At 33.8% G+C, this 19,759-nt stretch overlaps 1 protein-coding gene across 1 annotated transcript in view; it reads right to left on the bottom strand.

The window, feature by feature from the left end:
- Positions 1–19,759, bottom strand: part of LOC121368115 (EH domain-containing protein 1-like) — an 80,141-nt gene that overhangs the window by 50,763 nt on the left and 9,619 nt on the right. The window lies entirely within an intron of this gene.

The raw sequence follows: 19,759 nt of genomic DNA, 5'->3' as shown, positions 1-19,759 counted from the left end.
GTACCTGTTGCTACCACATACAATCCACAAATAAATTATTTTCATGTCTGCTGTTTGGCAGCATGTTCCACACTTCAGAAATAGCTATCCCATCCTAGCACTGTCTGGCCGTTATAAAGAGCACCACTCGAATAAAATATTGATTACACTGTCATGTTTTGCTGCACAAAAATAATTGCATAAATAAATGCCGTAAGCTTCTATCCACCAGTTAAATGAAGTGAATAATAAAAAAGAAATAATAATAATAATGTAAAATTTTTAAAAATAAAGAAAAAATGTGTAGACTGCATATATCGCCACCAGACAGTATTTGGAATGTAGCCACATAAAACAATCTCACCAAATTCCTGGAAAACAGTTTTAAACTCCATCAGATTCGATACATACTAAATAAGGCCACTCCAATTTTATTTGTTGGTTTTCACTCCCAAAGACCACTGTTGTCTGAATCTTGTGTTAACTTAAACCAGAGCTGGCTAATCATTGGTTAATTATAAAAACCAAAAAACCTGTTGCTGAAACACACTTTAAACACTGGGTTATCAAACTCTTTCTAGGGTTAGTTTTCACTAACTCTGGGTTAAATTTAGTTTGTTAATCAATACAAAGTAAATAATGTCCCACAATTGTAGATGTTATGTAAAAATACTAACTTCTGAGACAGAGAAACCAACAAGGCTGAAAATAGTGGGGGGTGGGGGTGGGTGTAATCATCCTTTTAAGATCAATGACAGGATATTGTGGAACGGTTTTGATTTTGAACACAAATATAACAAATCTTACCATACTATTTTTTTTTAATGTTATATTTGACAGCTCATAGTTGTTTTTATAGGCTGGCATATTTTAAACTAGAACAGTTTCTCTACATTTATGAAAAAGAAAAATTAACATTCCAAAATGCTGCTGTCTGATCAATGTGGAACACACACTTATTTTGATAGGGGTGAAGTTATCTAAAATGCTACATCCCATCACTCGCATGTTTCTGTTAGTAAAAAAAGGAAGTGTTTTATTTACCAATGCAGTCAATATTGTAATTATGTTTATATGGCATCGGACATATGTTTTAGGACCACAGAAATAATTAGAGGAAACATGCCGCCACCACTCGGTGTGCTATTCTTTTTTATTGATTAGTAGCAGGGGATCTTTTATATGCATTATCCCACACAGGACAGTACATACAATGGCCTTTGTTACACCAGTTGTGGAGCAGAACGGATATTAGAATTCAAATGACGGTAGTAACTTTACATATTCCAACTATAAAGCAGAAATGGAAAAGCAAATTTCCAAGGGTAATCAAGCACAGAATCTACAAAACAGTAACACACTTAGATTACATTTTTATAAAATAAGAGTGAAAAAGCAGGTTTTATATCGATAAATACCATGGGAATCCCCGTGACCCAATTACTTGAAATAATTTTGAAAGTTGGTATTCTGATGTCACCGGTAGATGTCGCTCGAAGCACAGAAATGCCTATGTCACGACAAATTTCCCAGAGTGCACACAAGACTTGGGGTGCGTTCCTTTCACCTCTTCTGGGCTTGTTCCAACTGTTCTGTCCTCTCCAGATATCGTAAGACTTATTGGTTTTAAGGGTTTGTAACGTTTTGTATGGAGATACTTACTTGTCTGAACTTTATTGTTAATGAAAATGTTCAAGAACTTTAGAAAAACCTCACAAATGAACGATAAGCAAACGACAACAAATCGGATGTTGATTGCGCGAACCGTGCACGAGAAAGCAAACCGAACCAAAATGATAACGGTCATGTCGTATACCAACGTCTGACGTTGAAACGGGAAGATCCCCTCTAAAAATAGATTAGACCTTGTCTGCTCAATGTTTTTTCCTCAGACGTGTGCATTTTTAAGAAATATGAAAAATGCATTCTGTGGTATTACAAACATCAGGATTACCAGGATTACCAAAAAACACTTCAGGTGAATGGAAATGTATATTCTAAATAATAAAATGTAAGTAAAGTGAAATTTTATTTGTGAGTAAATGGGTTTAATAGCGAAAAACAACGGCGTAATGGTTAACAACTAGGGCATGTCCCTTTAATGGAAAGTTGTCCTTATTTTAGAAATACCTTGGTCGTCAAGCTGGTGATACCCTGTATATTAATGTGCCCTGATTCTCTTTTGACTGTCACCCAAGTATGTACATGTAGTTAAGTGCATTTAACTCATAACATCACAAACAAAAAGAAAGAAGAGGCCTATCAGTTTAAAGACCTCCATTATTTAATTTTCGATTTTGTCACCAGTAGATGATAATTCATTCAGACTTTGAAAATTTTTCAATCTTAAACTGCTAATAATTTTTGGTTTTGTTTTTGGACACGTTCAAATATCTACGAGTTTGTGAAGACTGCCCATGAGAATCATTGTTCCTTGTTTCAGAACTATTTAATCAAAACTCTTCAAATTTTTAATTTCTATTTAATGTTTTTTTAATTTAATAAAAATTTAAAAATCTAATTTTCCCAAATCTCTCTTATTAGTTTGTGGAGGCTGCCACAGAGTATCATTGTACAAGGTTCCAGAACAATCCAATAAAAATTATAGAAAATAGATGTCAAAAGAAAATCTGATGGACGATGGCAGGCAAACTGGTATTAGAAAAGCTCTGCTGAAAAACGGCATAGTGGCCTTTAACAATTAATGTTTTAATTATTCATAAAATCATTGAACTGGTTAAACTATGTCAATCAACAAGTTTGCGTGGGACTAGGATGCCACAGTAATTTATGCTGATATTCTGTTTCAGCAGGACTGGTATAATGGAATAACATCACATCTAATCTGCATACAAATGGAATGAAATTCATCCTTTTTAATTACTGGTTAGGCATTTATGCACAGTTATTTAACTTGTCTGAACCGCTTTATCCCTGAATTAGTGCTAATCATCATTCAAGCAACACATCTTTTAATTAGTAGTAAAATTTAACTCTTGTTTAGACGCTTGTTTTGTTTTGAACAACCGGGTCCTGCTTGTTTCAATATTATCAGTAAAATAAAAAAAACTTTATACAAATTAAAATACTAGTACCACTTCGCCTTCAACTTTTGTATTTCTTAAAAACATTTATCATGTTAAAGGGCCAAGAAGTTTTTATTAATTCACTATAAAAGCTGCATTTGGAAACAAATCTCTGGTACAGAAAATGTTTCGACACCAGCTTAACATTTTGGTGTGCAATGGCATATGTATGTAGACTTATGTAACAATGGTTTGGCATTAACAAACTACAAACAATAGGCATACATCTGTCATGTTAAAATGTAACAGTGGTCCAACTGCCTTGCATGTAAACTAATACCCACCCACATTTTTATTTATGGAAAGGAATATTTACAGACACCTCAGCAAACTGTTTATTAAGCAACCATTAGTCATCAAAAGTTAAGTGTTATGTTTAAAGAAACCACTAGAGCACAAATTAACCATCAGCTATTGGACGTCAAATATTTGTTTACTTTTGACATGTAGTCTTAGAGGAAGCCTGCAACAGGACTGCATATCATGGACTGTGATAAACCACTTGTGGGGCACGGGTTGGTATGGCGGGAAAACCCAGTCAGAAAATTAGTTCACCGAGGTGATTCAATCCCATAATGCAAGCACCTCAGGTGAGTGCTGTACTGACTGAATTGAATCATTCACATCCATTAGGCATCAATGCAAGTGATGATCATTTTAAAATCATATGATCATAGATAAGGTTAACATGCTTAATGTGAATGAAATAAAATAATAAAAGCATTCTTATAAGTTATATGCACTATAACAGTATGAGATACCTGTAGGTTTCCAAGAGACTTGCTGACAAAATGAATTTATCTCCCAACACTCACAGTTGTCTGGTGGACTTCAAACTGAATACACAAATGTAATTACACAGGGCTTCTAGAATTTTTATAAAATTCACTAGCCATAGGATCAGTGATTTTAAAATTCACTAGCCCTACTTTAAGTCATACGATTTTACTAATAGTAATAAGCCCTAAAGAGGACTAAGATTGGGGGATGGGGTGAAGGGGTAGGATATTCATATTTAAAGTAAAGTAAAGTTTGTTTTATTTAACGATGCCACTAGAGCACATTGATAATATTCATATTTACAAAACAGACTTAAATGCAGCATTTGACAACTTTGCTTTCACTAGCCGTCGGGAATGGCAATAGTAGTTATTTACTAGCCCAACACTGAATATCAATCGCCATGGGAGTGGGGCTACCATAATCTAAAAGCCCTGAATTACATATACAGTTGTGGTATATAAAACATGTATAGCAACAGATGCAACAGTCAGAATCAATACATTATATAACACAACATATGTACATCATACACCAATATTTCCTTTCAAGTACATGTAGTAAATATTGTGAATTATATGTGCAATTTAACATTCCATAAACAATTATATTTAACACACTCAGTAAAACAAATAATGAAATAAAAGAAACATCAACTGAAACATCTTTATTTTTAATCTTTATTTTATACTGAACAAATTTGTTCTTTATAGCAGTGAATGGCTTGGTAATCTTCATGAAGTCATATCTGGACCCACAACACAGTTTAGCCATTTAGGGTACTCTCGTTTTCAAATTCTCATATTCTCTTTCAATATATATTTGGGAAATGTTCGGCAAGCTTTAAACTTTAAAATAACTGGCACTCTGTATTCTATGCTTGAATTATGAACTGTGCTAAACTACTGTTAATGTTTGGAAATTTAAGAAATTTAAATTGGAAAGAAAATTTCAATGTTTTTCATGAATGAATAAATGAATGAATGAATGATTGAATGGTTTAACGACACAATAGCACAATATTTTTGATGGTGAATAATGATGAAGCTGTTGGAACAGCAGAACTATAGCATATTCAGGAGTTTGGTTGCTCGCATGCAATTTAATATGCATAATGTTAAATTGCGAGCACTTCACACTACTACCAAAATATTCCGATCATCTGAACTGCCTGGAATTTTGTTCACCTACGGAAATGGCCAACTTGCCTGAATAGTATAAGCACAGGAGACATTAATGCTTCCTTGTTTCAATAGATAAAACTAATGATACTGAACAGTTCCCAGAAAATTTACAATCTTTTATGTGTCCCTTGACTCACTTCTCCGTTACTGGGGGTCCAAGTTATGTTTCATTGCATAATATATGCAGCTTTTGTACATAGGTGAGGAAACATTTCCACCTTCCACCTATATTATTTACGGTATCAGCAAAAAATTTTTTTTAATTTTAGGAAGACTTTTCATATAGTTAAGATACAAGTTGAATTTTATTATTAAAACCTCAAAACTTACATAAGTTTATTCAAGTTCATTTAGCAATTGTTCAGTTACAAGGGGGTTACAACAAGGAAGGAAGGAAATGTTTTATTTAACGACACACTCAACACATTATATTTACAGTTATATTGCGTCAGACATATGGTTACGGATCACACAGATACTGAGAGAGGAAACCCATTGTCGCCACTTCATGGACTACTCTTTTCGATTAGCAGCATGGGGATCTTTTATATGCACCATCCCACAGACAGGATAGTACATACCACGGCCTTTGATATAACAGTCGTGGTGCACTAGCTGGAATGAGAAATAGCCCAATGGGCCCACCAACGGGGGTTACAACAAGCCAAGTTATGAATGGTACATTGTCATTGTTCTCCATAAAGTCTTATTAAAAAAAAACCCCAACCCTGAAACCATGTTAATCGATATTTGTTAGGGCTCTGCCAAGACAAATATTGATCAACTAGACAAGATTAATATTTCACCAGTGTTCGAGATTAAAAATTTTGAGCAGTATCCCAGTTGGATACTAACATTTCAAAATGTGGTATCCCACCTGAGAATTTAGTATTATATGGTATCCCAGTGGGATACTGGGTTCTTGAAGTTTGGTATCCAAAATTAAATTCTGGTATCCCCGGGATATCAGGATACCGTTAATCTCGAACACTGTTCACATATTAAAAATCCTGAGTAGCGAATTCAATTTATTCTATGACACTCCTAAAATAACATTTTAATTTGATAAATTTAGTAAATCAGTTTTAAAATCGGCTCCACCGGTAATATGATATCATCACACAAAAGTAATTTGAAGTCACACACTTCAACTAAATGTTATCAAAATGCTACGGTCTGATATTTAGGCATTGTTAGCTTGTAAACAAATGACCCATTGACACTAAAACCCATTTAATAGTAGTCAGTATCAAATGAGTTTATGACATGGATATTATGTGTAAACATAGGATAAATCAGTTGTGTGAACAGTTTATGGACCAGCTGTGCTTAAAAATTTGAATTTTGCCAATGGCAGAACAAGGTCTTGAAACAACCACGCATTACTGACAACATAGACACTCAAAGAAATTCATAGATGTTATTTATTTATTTACTTACCTACTACTATACTAAGCTTTTAGCACCACTAGTAGCAGTCAATAAAGAAGCATTCCTGAGTACTGCTAAAGCAAAATATGTCCCCTACCGGGTGCAACACAATTTTTAATTTCCTAAGTGCCATTAAAGTTAAATGTGATTTGTAACAGTATATATTAAAATTATACAGACCTTTAGTTTGATTATTCTCAAGTCAAGTCATGATATAAAACATTATTACTGATATAAAACAGTATTACTGATATAAAACAGTATTACTGATACACAAAGAAACCGATGCTAAATACTGACCCACAGCTAGTGTATCAGACAATGGTATGTGCTGTCCTGTTTGTGCGAAAAGTGCATAAAAAAAAATATCTTGCTGATAATGGTTTGTAGTGGATTTACTCCGCAGACCGCATGTTACCAAATGTGGTCTAATTTATTTTGTTTGAAATTGATGGTAAATGTTGCGTAAACTCTGAATGCCAACATCTTATGTAAAAAAATAAGAAAATATTTGATGTGGGTCGGGGTCTTTTTCTGAAATTAACTTACCTCCCCCGATGAATGTGGAACTGTTTGGCTGAATCCAGAGCCAGTTTACCTAGTAACATATGCTACGGGCCCTGCGGTGATGTGTACATTTATTTTCCTCAGGTCATTTTTCCCCCTCTCCCCGAAGGGGTTGCAAAATATATACATGTATCCTGGGAAGGGGTCCTCACTGTTATTTGCGCTACAGGCCCCGCTGATCCTTAAACCAGCTTTGGCTAAATCAGATTCATCTAATCAATTTATGGCAATACAAACCAAACAGCATGTTGGCAAATACACTAAGATGGTTTTACAAAAAATATGCAGTTACAACATGGTTAAAATTGTCATTTGATCTCGGTTGGCCCCAAATGGGATATCATCGGCAAACTCTTAACTGAATATGACAAGTTCTGATTATAACTTAAGGTATAGTTCCATTCAAAAGTAATATTGCTGCTTTCCTGGTAAAGTTTGTACAGAAACACATATTCCGATTTATGCGAATTAAGGCATTTTTTCTCTCCTTTGTTAGTTGTTTCTAAAAGCAGAGATTTAAAATAAAATGTTGACTTAAATATCTTGCCTACCATAAATTTACTGACAGTACCATATATATCTTTGCCTATAAGTAAAATAATTTCATCAAAATATTATGTTTTAACTTGGTGAGGGGATCAACTTATAAGATGGTAAATTTTTACACTTTGTTTTTGTTTACTGTTTTGGGGGTAATTTTGCCAGATTTATTGTTGAATTATGCTTGTGTTTATACTCAAATATGTTATTAAATTAAACAAAAATTGGCATGAAATCAGTTTTGGTTATCAAATATGTCAGGTGGAAAACGTGCAACCTCAATAGCCAAGACAGCAGTTCACTTAGTTAAAATAACAACCATAACTAATACTGAAAAATAAACAATATCAACCACACATTGCCCTTGTTTATTTTGAAATCGGGTAACTGGCATTAATTGTTATGCAAACAATCGTTTGCACCTATGTACACAATGACACATCCATAATTAGCTTCATAAGTAATCAGCTTTCATTAAAAAATTGTTTAGATTGGTCTATGAAGTTTACTAGGCAACAGGGATGTATATCATTTGGTACGAAAACCCGCTTAGTTTCCACAACAGAGTTATCCTCTTTACATCGTTAATATGTCAGATATATATACGTGGTTGAACTTTTGTTTTACACTGGATATCGTAGTTATATGTTGATAAATAAATTGTTATCTGTGCACAATACCAAGATGAACAGTGCGATTATCTTTTGATGCAAGGAGACTTGATTGAAAATGAGATACCATGTGCGAAGCTGAAAATAAGAAATGCTTTGACATCTGGGTTTTTTTTTTTTGAGGCGACTGACAAAAACAAAAAAGTAAATTGAAATAATTATTTTATCAGGGCTCGAATTGACTAACAGGCAAAGATACACAGTAGTATCAATAAATGTTCATCTCAATGCATGTTCAAAAAAAAATTGCAAAAAGTAAAACAATTTATTTAAAAACCTCTATAAAAAAAATTCATTATATTTTTCTTTACATGTATTGAGATGAACATCCACGTGTGCAACTATACACAAAGTTTCATTGATCTAGGACTTATAGTTTGTGAAAAATGGAGCTAAATGCAAAACTTCAGTCCTTGGCTTTTGAAAAATTGCACACCTCAAAATACTTAAGACGAGTGAAAAATTACACTCATCAAAATGCTATGGCAAGTAAAAATCAAGCATTATTAATTTATGAAGGAAGAAAAATATTTTATTTAACGACGCACTCAACACATTTTATTTACGGTTATATGGTTTCAGACATATGGTTAAGGACCACACAGATATTGAGGGAGGAAACCTGCTGTCGCAACAGGAATGCATATCATTTGCTACAAAAACCAGTTTAGTTTCCACAACAGTTATCCTCCTTACATTGTTAATATGTCAGATATATACGTGGTTGAACTTTCAGTTTTACACTAGATATCATAGTTACCTGTTGATAAATAAATTGTTGTCTGTGCACAATACCAAGATGCACAGTGCAATTATCTTTTGAAAATGGGATACCATGTGCAAAGCTGAAAATAAATGCTTTGATATCTGGGGTTGGTTTTTTTTTTACGAGTCAACTTACAAAAAAAAAAAGAAATAAATTAAAATAATTATTTTATCAGGGCTCAAAATTAGGATCTTTACGTATTACCAAAATTGACTAACAGGCGAAGATACATGGTAGCATCAATAAATGTTCATCTCAATGCATGTTTAAAAAAAAGAAGAAAGTAAAACAATTTATTTAAAAACCTCTATTAAAAATTTCGTTATATTTGTTTTCTTTACATGTATTGTGATGAACTATAAACAGTTTCATTGATCTAGGACTTATAGTTTGTGAAAAATGGAGCTAAATGCAAACTTCAGTCCTTGGCTTTTGAAAAACCATGGTGAGTGAAAACTTGCACACCTCAAAATACTTAGGCGAGTGAAAAAAATTACTCATCAAAATGCTAAGGCGAGTAAAAATCAAGCATTATTAATTTATGAAGAAAGGAAAATGTTTTATTTAACGACACACTCAACACATTTTATTTACGGTTATATGGTGTCAGACATATGGTTACGGACCACACAGATATTGAGGGAGGAAACCTGCTGTCGCCACTTCATGGGCTACTCTTTTCGATTAGCAGCAAGGGATCTTTTATATGCACCATCCCACAGACAGGATAGCACATACCACAGCCTTTTGATGTATCAGTCGTGGTGCACTGGCTGGAGTGAGAAATAGTCCTATGGGCCTACTGACGGGGATCGATCCCAAACCGACCGCACATCAAGCGAGCACTTTACCACTGGGCTACGTATTAATTTATGAAGTAATTGGTACATTTAAATATAGAGACATATAAACCAATAATGTTTTCTTGTAATTTTATGTTGTTTGGTTCATTAGTGCAGTCTGACTTGTTTTCCCTTTTAGGAATGGAGTTATTAAAACATTTCAGTAGTAGTGCTACAGAAATATAATTATGACATACACTGATGCAGACAATTTGATTTATTAATTACAATATGTACTATTCAGATAATTTGATTCACCCAATTATAGATACTTCTTCAGTGTTAGATGGGTTTGATGAACGTGCAGATAAACATGTGCATGAATCAACGTGTCTTGAATTTCATTATGTACAGACAGACATGATTAGGATAGTTGGGATGGGAAAAACCCACTGGTTCTGAGGTGATGGTTCAATTAGAACTATGATCCAAGCATCTCAGGTATGCACTACCGACTGAATTAGATCCCTCATATTATTATTATTATTACGTAAAAAATAACCCATTAAACATAGGCCTACAATTATTAGTTTAATTGACTATCGGTTCGACATTCACATGGCATTTTTAATTCAACAATTATGCAACCAGTCTCCTTCCTTCAATATTTTACAATACCTCATTTTACCTACTACTACCAGTTACGAACGGCTCTGACATTATGTCAAGACAGCATTATGTTATTGATCTAGAATGGTCCCAATGTTGTTGATAAAAAATATATAAAAATATATAAAAACCTTAACAAAATCTGTCATTACAAAAAATCTTATTTTAAACATGGGATGCCATAATAATGATAATCTAAAAAAAGACAATAATTTTAGACACCATCATGTGAAACAAGTTGTCAAGTAGACCAGCGTGTGTGTGCATCCAGAGTTCCAAGAGTAAAAATAACCTGACCCCGATTGCTCTGATTGGTCAATATGCCACAGAATACTGCACATCAAATCATGTTCCAGTCACATGGTCTGTGACAGTCTAACAAACATTGAAATAAATAACAATTAAATAGTTGGCCATCACTGTTTCTGCCAGAAAGACATTTGTGGGTATGGCGCTATGGAATTGAATGCAACCAGTCAACAGGGGGTATGGGGGGCCTCTTCCAGAAAGAAAATGGGTTAAGTTTAGTTTTAGGGTTAAGAAAATTATACAGTAATGATAAGAGTAATTAATTTTGTAAAAAAAAATCAAAAATAAAATCTGCAAAACATTTGGGTATTGGACCATACCTGTTTTACCCTCTGGCAGAAACCCTGGCTATGATTACTGTTATTATAGTTTGTACATACCGTTATATATACATATATAAATAACAGATGCACATTCATTAACACCTGGCTGAAATCCAAATATTTAAATGAAGTTTTATTTGATTATTTTTTTAAAGATAAAAAATGAAAAATAATAGACGTAAAACAAGGACTTTTTTTGGTAAATGAAACCTAGGCTTATTTGTCTGTCTAAATTTCATCAATTATTTTTTAAAGAAAGTAAAAGTTATACGCTTGCCATTTTCGGGACCTTTGTATGCTAACAGTTATGAACTAATCGAGACAATTTTAGCGACTTGACTGATTTCCATAATGAATTCATTTGGCTACAGAAGCCACTATTTAATTCAATTCCTTTTCTTTTTTTTCATAACTACATGTATATAAACAGTATAAATGAGTTAGCCATATCAGACATTGTGACTTTACAAAAGTGGATGGTTTCTAATAAATAATAAATTAAATAGGCAAAGGAGTTTTAATCGGATTGATATGTCTTCGAAGATGTTTATTAAACCAGTGTTTTCTGATTTGTCTAGCAAACAGAAGTACCAGTCATATATTAAAAGCTTACATGGATGCCACCGTGCACGACACTTGTTTTCTGGTATTATTAAACAGGTCTTTCTATCAGCTACATAAGACAAATAGTGGGAATATTTATAATATACAAAATTATTTTACGTGCGCTATTTTTCACACTTGCCAGATTGAAAGTATGTGCACTATACGAGCATGATCGCGTACCTTAAAAGACAAGGTCTGAAACTTTAACAGTGAACTAAAAGCTAAAGTTGACCCCCATGGACAATTCCTCACTGATGGAAAAGTAAGACCGTGAAATCCCTCTAAACTGGACACCCTTGGTACCAAGACAAATGTCTGATTTTAAGAGGTTAAGTTCTGGCCTGGTTTTTAAAAAGGGATTCTGTAAAATGTCCAGTTTTGAGGGAATTCCAGTTTACAGATGGTCCGATCTTGAGAGGTTTCACTGTATTAATATGTTGCCTTTTGACTTCATAGGGACGAGACAAAAACAATAATTTCTTCTACAATTTCAATAAATCAGAACAGATCCAAAGACCAAAAAATAAAATAATTCTGACCTAATAAACATTAATTTCATTTAGAAAAGTGTGTTTTGTTTAACGACACAACTAGAGCACATTGATTAATTAATCATTGTCTATTGGATGTCAAACATTTGGTAATTCTGACTCGTAGTCATCAGAGGAAACTCACTACATTTTTCCATTAGCAGCATGAGATCTTTTATATGCACTTTCCCACAGGAAAGCACACACCATGGCCTTGGACCAATTGTGGTGCACTGGTTGAAAAAAAGAAAGAAAGTTGAATGGATCCACGGAGGTGGTTTGATCCTGAGACACAAGCACCTCAGGTGAGCGCTCAACCGACTGAGGTAAATCCCACCCCACAAAATGTATTTAGGCATGCATTGTTTTGTTTGTTCAGGATTCAAAATAATTGCTGAAATATTAATAGAAGTACAATTGAAAGAGGACAATATTTACAAAATTGTAAAACCAATTTACTTATCCCACCATAGTTGTTTGCAAATATCGAATTTTCCAATCCTTTTATGGAATGGAAAGTAAACAAAATTTAATGACATCTCAGCACATTTTAATTAAACTACAGCTATTAGGTTTTATGCTTACATGCTTACTTTGACATTTGATCAAGAGTGGAAGCTTGCTGCCACCACATAGGCAACAAAACAGCAGCAAGGGATCTTTTATCTGCACTTTCTCATAGACAGGTGAGTACATACAGCAGCTTTCGAAGTAAGTTTAAGACAGAAAAAGCCCGAGTTCATCAAGGAAGATAAATTCTACTACCTATTGCACCCAAGGCAAGCACTTTTCCACAGATTTGCATCCCTCCCCATACATTTATGATTTTATATTCTAAACTGTGCAGACACATGCCCTACTGGTATAACTGTTACTCTTCATTCTGCTAAATAATAAACAAGATTTTTTTTTTAAAAAGGTTCTCCATAATTTTTATACAGGGTGACCAGTAGGCATATTTTGTGGGTTGTCATAGGTTGCAAGCTTTAGCATAATGTTGTGATCTGTCATATTTTGTATTGAATACTGAAGAAAATTTTCACTGATTTATTCTTTCACTTTTTAAATAACCAGTATCTCCATTAATTTATACCAATATACCTACATTGATAAACTACTAATGACCACAGTTTGTTTTAATGACACATTAATGAGCACATATGATAATTTTGACAGTCTTAGAGGAAAACCACTACATTTTTCCAATAGTAGTAAGGGATCTTTTATATGCACCATCCCAGACAAGACAGCACATACCATGGCCTTTGATGTACCAGTCGTGGTGCACTGGCTGAAACAAGTTGATAAACTACGAAGTCAATTTTTTTTTATAGGTCAACCATTGAAATTACTGCATGCAACTGCTTTGAAGGCAATTGGTACATAGTTTTATCATGTGTTTGTTGATATGCTCGTTTGCGGTCAATGCTGTTATAAGATTCACGAATGTTTGTAAATATCGACAAATGCAGGCATAATTATTTGAGGAATTCTGCCAAAACAGAACAAAAGGTCCATGGGCCTAAACGGTCACCTGAGTAAATTGTTGACCTCATCTACCAGACTCAAAGAATGCACGATACCCATTTTCCAGGGGATGGGAATGGGGGTGTTTCACAATGATTAAAGTCATGATTTTGTTTCTCCATGGGTCAATGAAGCCTCCCATCAAATTTAGAAAATGTTCCTGGTTTAGGAAATGTATTTAACAAGATCTATACAACAATTATTAAACCATCTAATGACTATTACATATATAAAGACTATTTGATAATAGCATTTCTGGAAGTAGAGAAGATTTTTTTTTTTTTTTAAATTGGCTTAATTTGTTTCCTTTTTTAGCCCTGCCCTTCCCTTAGGGGAGGGGGGATATCAGAATGACCAAATTCACAAATTAATTTTTTCCATGTCTCAAGGCTTGGCATTTATGGAAGAAGATATATATTTTTTAATTTTCCCCCTTTTCGTCCCCACCACCGAGGAGTGTTTGTGTGTCAAAATTTTCTTTCTCCGTGGGTCAAGGAAGCTTCCCACCAATTTTAGTTGGAAATGGTCTAATACATGTTAATCTGAAGAAATTAAATGCATTTTTTTTCAATATAATAAAATTCACTCTCCCCCTTGGGAACCTGACATTAATGGCATTCACAGATAAACCATATACATGTATATATTGATCTTTAAATATACAAAGACTATTCAGCTATAGCATTTCTTGAAGTAGAGAAGATTTTTTTTTAAATGGTTTTATTATTTTTTAATGGATAGAAATAGCCCATTGGGCCCATCGACCTTAGATTGACTGCACATCAGGCTTACCACTGGGATATCAAACAACAACTTAAATATTTTTCTCTGTATATAACTATAGAAAAATGTCACCCCCTTTTCAGGGACAAACCTTATATTAATGACATTCATAAATCAGATAAACCATATATAGACATTTACATAACATTATATGAATTAAGATTATTCAGTTATAGCATTTTTGAAGTAGAGAAGGAAGGATGGAAAATGTTTTATGTAAAGATGCAGTCAACACATTTTATTTACGGTTATATGGTGTTGGATATAGTTAAGGCCCACACAGATATTGAGAGTGGAAACTCGTTTTCGCCACTTCATGGGCTAATTCAATTAGCAGCAAGGGATCTTTTATATGCACCATCCCAGACAGGACAGTACATACCACAGCCTTTGTTATACCAGTTGTGGAGCACTGGCTGGAACGAGAAATAGCCCAATGGGCCCACAGACAGGGATCCAACCTAGATCAATCACGCATCAGGTGAGCGCTGTACCACTGAGCTACGTCCTGCCCCTTAGAAGTAGAGAAGACCGTTTTAAACCGGCTTAATAGTTTTCTTTTGGACCCTACCCCTTCAGCCCATGGCGGGTCTGAATGACCACATTCAATCATTTGTTTCTCCATGTGCCACGGAAACGTCAAGCCCAAGTTGCTTGGAACTGGTCAAGTAGTTTTGGAGAAGACTGAGAAATTAGATGTATTACTTTATATAACTATAGTAAACTTCACTCCCATTAAATGCGCTCTCTCACAGATGGTTGACCTAATTATTGACAAGGTATTATATGACAATATACACTCATGTCACCTTAGTCTGCGCGGCACAAAAGTCTGCGCATGTTAATTACGTCTTGAAACAAGTGTTGGGGTATGTCTGTAAACAAACAAACAACGTTAATTTAATTCACAAAACCGTTGATAAAACAACACATCTTGATTGTGAATATATGTATAAAACTGGTCGATAACACTTTTATTGAAAAAAAACTCTGAATTAATGCACTAAAAGTATACTTTTGTCAGCCTCAATCAACGTGTTTTTCTATCACCTGTCAACCAATGTCTGTCACCACTGTAATTATCAATCTTGTATATTAACTTGCACAAGTTTACATAGAAGCTTCAATACATACCTTATTGTAATTTACGAATCCATAAATGAAATGAATGTCTTATATTATCTGTTGACGTAAACATCCAAGCATACTTTGAATTTCCCTCCGAGTGACACATTGCAAAATGGCTGCACACAGACTTTGAAGATTGCATTTACAGCATAGACTATATAAGCTATAGTCTGTTTCAAAATTATTACTGATTGTCCTATATGTCTAACGAACACTATTTGTGCTCATTTACACAGTTAATAACAGACAATTTTTGTTGAATAATGATCAAATATTTTTACATTGGCTTTTTTTTATATTGGCTTTTTTTTATATTGTCATTTTGTGTTGTCCAAACTAAGGAGCATGGAACACCATTTATATTTATCTCATTTGCACAATCTAAATGTTTCTGAAACAGACTATAACAGGAAGTGTTTGTTATTTAGAACGTATAAAAGTCGGATCCATTGTTTGTTGCTGTTTTATGTAAACATTAGCGACAGAAGTGGTTGTTTTGATGTTTGCTGCGCAGACTTATGTGCCGTCATGCAGGCCAGTAAATGCAGGGGGGTCCCACTAAAAATGCGCTTATTACTCGAGTTGAAAAAACATTAAAATTAAAATAACTTTAGTTGTTACACGTTTATTGTTCCATTGTACTGTGGCGGTGAAACAAATATTTTTAAAGAAATAGTTTAACTTTAAAATATAACACAGATGCTTAGGTGCGCTGACTTGGGTGCCACCAGTGTATAGATTTGATTTGTACCTAAAAGTACTTTACTGAACCATCTATATGACCACCATATCACACTTATTATTGATATTTTATAAAATAATTGAATTATGGGTACAGTCCATAATTCTGTGAAAAATAATGGCTATTTGGAGTGCAGAGGTGTGACGTATTATTTCGAGTCACGTGACGGGCATTCCCTGAATAACGGCAGTATCAAAACGATTTACCAAGCTCGTGTAAAGAGAACACTTGACCGTCCTCTACGACGTAGGGTAAACAGAAAAACAACAATGAAAATAAGTTATTAAAAATTAATAAAAACATGTACTGAATGATAATAAGCTTATACATTAATTTATTTTAGTAACAGAAGCATGTTAAACGTCGATAATCTCAACTAGTTAGGCCTTTGCATCTATAGGTAAATTTATTGTTAGTCGTACGCAAGAAACTCTAAACATCTGGATCATGAACACCTTCATTTTCCACCTTGTCAAATTCACTATCATGCAAAATATGCCATAACAGTTGACTTGAGATAGGAATTGTTACATTTTTAAAGAATACTCTGAACTAGACTATTTATATACGATGTGACTATATATACGAAGGCCGTGTATATAGCCTCCACTGTATATAATCGGTAAATAAGTACATGTATTTGATTGATCCATATTACCAAACCATCTGGAACAGGAGGAATACATACTAAGTACTGTACGAACAGTGCATTTTCTGAACAGGGGAGGGAGTGGGGAAGTATATGAATTTAGCGAACCCTTTTGTGTACATTTTCCATAGATATATGAATAGCGTCATATTGTCAGTACTAACAAAATTAATAACAATAAATAAATAAGTAAATAAATAATAATAATGATGATGATGAATAAATAAATAAATAAAAACTATTACAAATTATCAGCTGCTGAGGTAGATTAACTGAAAGAGAAACTAACTACAGACAGTACACTAACAGGGTTTGAAGTTTGAACTTAATAATTTTTAACCGAGTGCAATTTTGAGGCTGCTTACATAAATTTTAAAAAACAGAGTTAATTTTACAGCAAATAAATATGACTAAAAGTTTTTTTTGCTGTATTTAGTCACATTTCAAATGTTCAAAATTGTAAGGAGCAATAAAACTCAAAATACATTTTTTTTATAGGTTATTAGTAAAGCTGAGACCACTCCCGGGTCCCTCTAAATTTATGTAATGTTTCTGTAACAAACGCCCCCACCCATCCCACCGCGATGTGATTTTACCAACATTATAATACATGTAATAATAATAATAATAATAATAACTCAAGATGATTCGTCCTCAACTAAAAATTGTTCTTGGACAATTCGTCCACTGTAATTGTTTTTGTATTAGTTATTTACCGTATATTTTGTCCACGGACTAAGTAAATATATGGACGGCAGAAGGGGGGTTACCAAGTATGATGGGGACAATTTGATAGACATAGTCTATTATAGTTAATAAATGACATTTACAGTTGAATGCACATTTGATGTTGATACTTAATAAAATGAAAAAGAAGACAACAAATTTTTATTTTATTTGTTTATTTTTGGCCACAAAGCACATGCAGGGGAGGGCAGGGCAATATGCACCCCTTACTGATGTCTTATGATTTTATGGATGTAACAAATGATAGAACTTGGTAGCGGAATGTTGATAATATCGTTGTTTATTAGTTGGATACTTCGAACGTCACGTTATGGTATTTTTGACATAAAAGATGAAATTTTCATCTGTTGCGCATTGACTATTATCTTCCGACGCAAACTTCCTAGTAGAAACAACGAAAATCATGTACGAGTGTGTGGACATATACAGGTCTGTGGACGAAATGTGTACATAAATAAAGCAATCGCAATGTAGAAATGGTAATTTAGCAAGAGTTTAGTTACTAGCTTTGTTTTCTAAATAGTATGTCAGAATTATAGGTTTAACTGAAGAGCAATATGAATAACAACATATCAATAAAGTACTATAATGGACACCGACAGACAATAACAAGTTGATAGTGCCAGTAAAATTTAGTTTGTTTCATATACTAGTAGTTTACCACAAAACGAAAATAATTAACCATTTCAATGGCTAAGAAATAACATTTTAGATTTATTGGTCTAAATGTTATAATCAAGTGGACGAATTGTCAGAGGTGGGTGGACGAATTGTACGGTGGACGAATCGCCTGGATGAAACGTCCAGAGGACGAACCATCTGAAAGCAATAATAATAATAATAATACACAATTACTACTACTACTATTACTATGAGCCTACTACTACCTTTTTGGCGTGGAGGGGCGGTGTTTTATCTGGAAGAGTTTTGGCTATAAAAATGCAAGATTAACGTGTATGCACACACACACAAACGGCAGACTGAACTTGTCCCTACACGTAGAACTGGATTCAACTGAGTTAAGTAATAATTAGCCAACCTTTGGACAACAAAACATGCAACAGTACACTGGGTTTTTTTTACGCTATACATTAAAACCGAAATACCACTTTGCGAACCAGTCAAAATAATTTGCACACGCGCCTGATAATAATAATAATAATAATAATAATAATAATAAATGGTGAGTTCATGTTCCGACTGTTTATTATTTTATTTCAGCATATTCGCGGTTATTTTCGTCATGAAATAATATATTTTAAAACTATTTGCCATGTATATAGCCGGCCCTCATTTGCCAGGTCTCTATACATGGCGATCGTTTATATAAAATCCAAAAATACATTATACGGTTGTCGTATATATAGCCTCATCACTACAAGTCTGTTTTTCCATATTTTAAATGTCTCATTTAAAGAAGAGTTCCAAATTGTCATGGAATTCCCTCGATCGTAATTCAATTAAAATGTTTTGGATCATACAATAACTAGGTTTGGTATTCCAAATGAATGTAATTTCCATTTATAATGCATATTTAGAGAAATAAGGTCCACTAAATCCGTGATTGAGCTCCTTTAAAGACATTAACAAATTAGATAAACCATCATTATTGACCTTTACATATATGAAGACTAAATACCGATCTATTCATTTATAGCATTTCTGGAAGAACAAAAAGATGATTTTGTTTTTTAATTGGCTTGATTTTCCCAGTTTTCAGCCCTGCCCGAATGCTCGGAGGGGATGGGGTCAGAATGACCCAATTCATTCAATTTATTTCTCCCTGTGCCAAGGAAGTTTCCAAAATGCACTACATACGATGGACGAAAACCGATCGTTATAGGTCACTCAAGCCTTTGGTTCAGGTTACCTAAAAATCTAAATATATTACAAGGTACTACAAAAACCCCCAAACTGACACCCAAAATAGGTTATAATACCTAACTGTTCATACTTAGCC

This window comes from Gigantopelta aegis, chromosome 3 (genome assembly GCF_016097555.1).
Source record: "Gigantopelta aegis isolate Gae_Host chromosome 3, Gae_host_genome, whole genome shotgun sequence".
NCBI lineage: Eukaryota > Metazoa > Mollusca > Gastropoda > Neomphalida > Peltospiridae > Gigantopelta > Gigantopelta aegis.
Note: the sequence above shows the minus strand (reverse complement) of the source record. Positions and strands in the feature narration are given on the sequence as shown.